Source organism: Notothenia rossii (assembly GCF_949606895.1).
Source record: "Notothenia rossii genome assembly, chromosome: 6".
Taxonomy (NCBI): Eukaryota; Metazoa; Chordata; class Actinopteri; order Perciformes; family Nototheniidae; genus Notothenia; species Notothenia rossii.
Genome location: NC_136909.1, coordinates 66111138 through 66116915, shown reverse-complemented (window position 1 = coordinate 66116915; position 5778 = coordinate 66111138). Strand labels below are relative to the sequence as shown.

The 5778-nt window shown below is 40.4% G+C and overlaps 1 long non-coding RNA gene across 1 annotated transcript; it reads right to left on the bottom strand.

The window, feature by feature from the left end:
* Positions 1-2258: 2258 nt before the first annotated feature.
* LOC307043837 lies at positions 2259-4276 on the bottom strand. Its single transcript, XR_013809459.1, has 2 exons — positions 4152-4276; positions 2259-3388 (listed from the first exon to the last, which is right to left on the bottom strand). It is a non-coding gene; the product is annotated as an uncharacterized lncRNA (long non-coding RNA).
* Positions 4277-5778: the final 1502 nt, after the last annotated feature.

The following is a 5778-nucleotide window of genomic DNA, read 5'->3' as shown; positions in this document are numbered from 1 at the left end:
CGACAACCGTCTGAGTGACAGGTGCGCGGACCAATGAGAGCAGCAACGTGGCCGTTCTAACAAATCAAATACGCACAAAAACAACATGTAGCGTTAATGTCGCTCAAAACTGATAGTGATTATACAAATAACATAGGCTAATGAGCCTCTCTATTAAAATTGCCTCTGATATTTGCACAAATTAAAAGTACATTAATTTTTGAAAATGTTCTGCCTCTCGACATTTTCTTTGTGAAGGATAGGCTACTTTCAATTTCTTGACACCCCTTTTTTTCACAATCAGGAAATATCACTGCGTTCAAAGTAATGCTTGTTTAGCGAAAGTTATGTATAACGAATTTTTGACGGATCATATTATAAAGTCAACATGTAAAACATTGATCTTCAGAGTAATGTGTGGCAAAGTGGTCACATAGATATATTTATGTAAAGTTACAATATTTGCCTTGAAGAGATTAATAGAGGTAGTCGAGCAATTTCACTTTCTATCACTGTAAAAAATACACCATGAAAAGACAGAGCTGCACTGTGATGCTGTGTATATCTGTTACACGATCACAATATCTTTTTTTATTTCAGTTGAATGAGAAGACAGAAGATTATGGAAACGTTAAAAAGAAATCAACTGGGGATTGACGCTCCTTGCTGCTCTCCTCCAGGAGGAGGCGCTGCAGGACAAACACACAGAAGTGGTTTGTGAAGGTTTCCATGGCCCTTTCTCATTTCTCTAACTCCCCTCCTCGACTCCTATCCTCGAGACTTAGTCCCGCCCACAGGAGATGCGAGCGGAGGAGCCGAGGAGGGGAGTCGAGGAGAGAGGAGGGCAAGCAGCAGGCGGTTAGAGAAATGAGAACTCCTCTCCTCTGAGCGGTCATTTTAAAGAGACGTCCATTAATGATGACAGGAAGCACAGCATCAATCTGTCTGATAGACAGATGTGTTTATGACGACTTATATCTACTTTTAATTCATTCACAGTGCGGTATAATGCGGCAATAACAGGTTACAGATGCGGACATATATGAGGTGTGATTTGTGACAAAGAACTAACTCACTGAGCTCACTAACGTGTCGATCTTCGCCTACCATGCCGTGAACTATGCTGCGAGAGAAGTAACGTGACACTCGTCGCCACCCCTCTCGTCTGAGAAGCTACGTGACGTCTGCGTCTGAAGTTACTTTATGTTGGTAGTTATGACCAAATAACCCAGTAATGTTACAGCTACGCAGTTGCTGTTCAAGCGAGACTCTATTTCAATATAGTTTTGGTATTAAAATAATGTTACACCCCTTGTATGCCCTGAACGCAAAAACAACCACAGACAAGAATATATATTTTTAATTATCAAAATGATAACAAAGGCTGAAAACACAGGAGAAGCCTGTCTATCCTTGGTCTCCAGGAGAAAACTGTATATCACCAAGTTTTCATAGTTTTGTGTGTGTAAAATAGATCGCTGCAGTGAACACGACTTTATGTATTTGTTTATGGTTTATTTGATATTGAGGGATGCAAGAAGTTCAGAGAAGAAGCAACCCCTAGATATTGTTTATTTTATTTCATTTCATTTTGGCACCATGGTAGAGGCAAATATAGAGTTAATTTGCGGAGATTGTAATGTCCCGTTTACTAAAATATGTATTGTTTTATGATGTTTAGTTGACAAAATAGTCACTGAGCTACATTTTGCTGCACTCAAGCATACATCTGAAGACAAGAGTTGTGTCCCCCTTTGGCCACAAGGGGGAGTATATATATATATTGTGTATATATATATATATTGTGTATATATATATATATATATATATATATATATATATATTGTATAATATATATATTTTGTATAGATGTTGCAACTATACAGAGCTTTGGCAATACTGTAACTGAGGTCATGCTAATTTAATTTAATTGAGTATACCTTTAAGTGGGCTTTCAGGAGGAAACAAAGGTTCGCCAACACATTACTCTACTGCTGAGAAAGGCTGTACAAAGACGTGAAACGATGTGCTGCAATGTCTGTGTATTTTTGAAGAATGCCAAGTAAAGGAAGAAAGTAATAACTTGCACTGAGTCTTAATACATCACTTTATTTCATTATTTTCCCCCTTCATTTGAGAAACCCTATCCAATGATTTATTATGTTTGTGTTACACACACACACACACCATTACTGAATTAATTCTAAAAACAAGAATAACCTACACAACAATAGGGAGCCCTGGCTCAAGGACGGACAAAACAAGGACACCACACATGATTCTTTTCCAATTACAGTATATTTATTTAAAGAGAGTAACTAAATTGTGATATCAGTTTAATCAGTAATGTGTGTGTAGTGTATGGGTTTGTGATGTGTCAGCAGGGCCGGACTGGGACCATAGGTCAGGCCGGGAATTATACACCCAGCCAGGCTATACCAGTTTGTTTTGGGGGCGTTTTGCTGGATGTATCGTCAATATCTACAACGTTGCTGCCCTACTCAGTTGCAATTTCCCTTGTGCTGGACCCTGAATCTTGACTTGTCTCGTCAACCTCCTCAGCATCTGCTGGTACTGAATAAGAACCAGCATTGGGATGGATTAAACTCTGATCAATAACTATAATAACTTATTGAGAGAACATGAACATAGCTTGCTTATACTGTTGTCATTACATTTCCTTTGGTTTTGTTCAGTGTCAGTCATAGCTGAAACAGTTTCCTTTCTACCTGCCAGTTCTGTCCACTGAGCTCTGCATCTCTCCCTCAGGGTCATCACCATCAGCATCGTCTGATAGTGGAACTGAATAAGGAGAACATGTAATCATTACATTAACAACTATGTATGAAATAACATTATTCAAGAACATATATTATTCAACACTTATTTTATCACTTAGTTGACCCTGTATTTGCATGGCCTAATACCATAATGATTGTCTCCCCTTTAGACAACATAACCATCTCAAGTTATTCACTCACAGTATGAGAGGTTTGTATACAGTTAGCTGCAGTCTAACGGTTATATTACATATATTTGCCTTGAGTAACATTAAGGACATGTTTGGGTTTTGTGTAGCCTTATAGTCTCCAGTCACACAGGGCCTGCCACTAACTTAGCATTGGACTGAAAAACTGTTTTGTTGACAGTCAATGTGCTATCAGGCTACATAGAAAGAAATGGCTCATATAGTGGCACTGACACTAGAAAAGTGGATCACATCACTCCGGTTCTGAGATCATTACACTGGCTTCCAGTCTGCCAAATAATTGATTTTAAAATACTACTGCTAGTTTTTAAATCACTAAATGGCTTAGGACCGAGGTATATAGACGACCTACTCCATATGAAGCATCCAGGAGTCTCAGGTCTTCTGTGTCGGGTCTGCTCTCTGTTCCGAGAATAACCACTAAACATGGAAAAGCAGCTTTTAGTTATTATGCCCCAACAATTTGGAACAAACTGCCTATATCATGCACGTCCGCCGAAACACTTCCTATTTTTAAATCCCCACTAAAAACGCACCTATTTGCCGCTGTATTCTGTACCTGCTGTGTTTATTTATTTATTTTTATTTCATTACCTTTGCTTATTATGCCTGTTTTTAAATGCCTTTTTAATAATGTATTTGTTCTTAAATGTCTTTTGCTTTTAATCTGTAAAGCACTTTGAATCGCTACGTGCTGAAAAGTGCTATATAAATAAAATTGCCTTGCCTTGCCATAATGTTCACTCACTTACTTTCTCTATACCAAACGGGGGTTGTGAATAAATCAGTGATTTTAGCACATTTCGCTGCCTTTTTGTTGCAAGATGGGCGTCCATCCTTCCACAATAATTAACCTTGCCGTCAGCTTCAGTCGGTCCAGTCCACACTAATGTAAACAGCAGCGCGCTGGTCTCGTGAGAAACGGAGAGTGGGACAACCAATCACATCTTCAATATTCTCCTGAAATTGAAATGTGCCCATTCGCTAGTCTGACAGGTGCGTGGTTCTCACTGCGCCTCATACTTCACTTGCCTGCAGTCACCGCATCTGGGCTAAATTAAACACGTATTATTTTTAGTCCTGTGTGTTTATTAGGCCATGTCAGCAGGCCACATCATATTATGCCAGCGTTGCGTTCACAAGACATACAAGCCACAAACTGGCAATCAAAACATGCTATAACCTGAGGGACAGTGATTTGAGACGCGTTGCGGCTCGCCTCGAAAGTAGACGAGAATAGCCGATCGCAGCCGGGGGAGGTTTCAAAAAGCTCGCCTGAAGTCGGACAGCTCCGAGTCGGATTCTTCTTCTTCTTCTTCTACTTCTTCGCCTTCTTCTTCTTCTCGGTTTTTTGGCGGATTGCAAACAACTTTAAGGTGCATACCGCCACCTCCGGAGTCGGCTTGACTCGGTTTGCATTCATAAAGAATGCACAAATGGGTTTAATCGTTCATGTCAGATATGTACTAAATAAATACATTTGTTCCTGCTCAAGATTAGATTCAACTTTATTGTTATTGCACATATTACAGGTACTGAGACAACGAAATGCAGTTTAGCTTCCAACCAGGAGTGCAACAAGCAGTAAAGTGAAAAGTAATGTACACAATCTACAGAATAAAATATAGAATGAATTGAATGATGAATAAACAGTGAGGGGTATGAATATACACAGCAGCCTATGAGCAGTATGAACAGTGTGTATGAATATGCTAAAATATATAAAGTAAGAAAACGGTAAGCAGTGCAAGTATAGTATAATATATATTAATTTCATGATGATAAATATTGTGGAACAATGATGAAAAATGTGAATGGAAGTGGCGACGTAAAACTGACACCAAACAACAACAAACTTTTGCCGAGCCAATTGGAGAGTTTCATCAGCAGCACGGGGTAAAAACCACCAATGAGCGCTCAGCTCGAGATACCAGCGAGTCGTTTTCCATCAAGCATTTCGCTTCCGCAGCCCGAGGAGAGGAACTGCACAGCCGCGCCTCGCTCTCAAGGCTGCGGGCGTCTTTGTCCCGCGAGATTTGAACGTCTCATGTGAGCGAGCCTCCAGAGCAAGTCGTTTATGGCTAGAAAGGATCCGTCTTGTGTAAAACTCTCGCGAGAGTTTGGCTGAATGTCACGTGGCTGAATGTTTACGTTTGGCAGGCAACCTTTCAGTTACGATCGTTAACATCAGTGGGCCACAGCAAATGATGATGAGAAGCTAAACTATCTATTAATTATGTCAATTACAGGGAGTGTGATTGTTGAAATAGGGTGTTAGCGGTCTTGCTGGTGTTCAAAGAAGAATGACAACACTGTAGATTACCAACACTATGGTTTATTTTTTATTCACAGGCAAGTCAACGTTGTCGCAGTAAAAGTCCCAAGATAGTTCCTGGTGCAATAAAATGTTCCCTTGCAGTGTTTTACTATTAAGCCTGATGTTTCTCTATTAATATTGCTGCTGCATTAATGTGTATGTTGCATCATGTTACTGCTGTAGATGTGTTTCCGAGCCGCTCCAATTACAACGAGAGTTACAACGAGAACGTGACGTCATATTTACACTAGACGGATCCTTTCTAGCCATAACCGAGCAAGTCGGACAAAATGACTAACCATCATGCAACGCACGAGCAAGACGTTGATCGAACTTGCGCAGGTCTGCGCAGGTCTCGCTTGTCTCAAACAAGCCTAATGACACACAGACACAGAAACACCCACACACACCTTGAGGGAGGGAGGGACAGCTGATCGCGGTGCAGCAATCAGCTGTTCCCGAGCAGAGCGAGAGAGAGAGCTGCTAGACACAA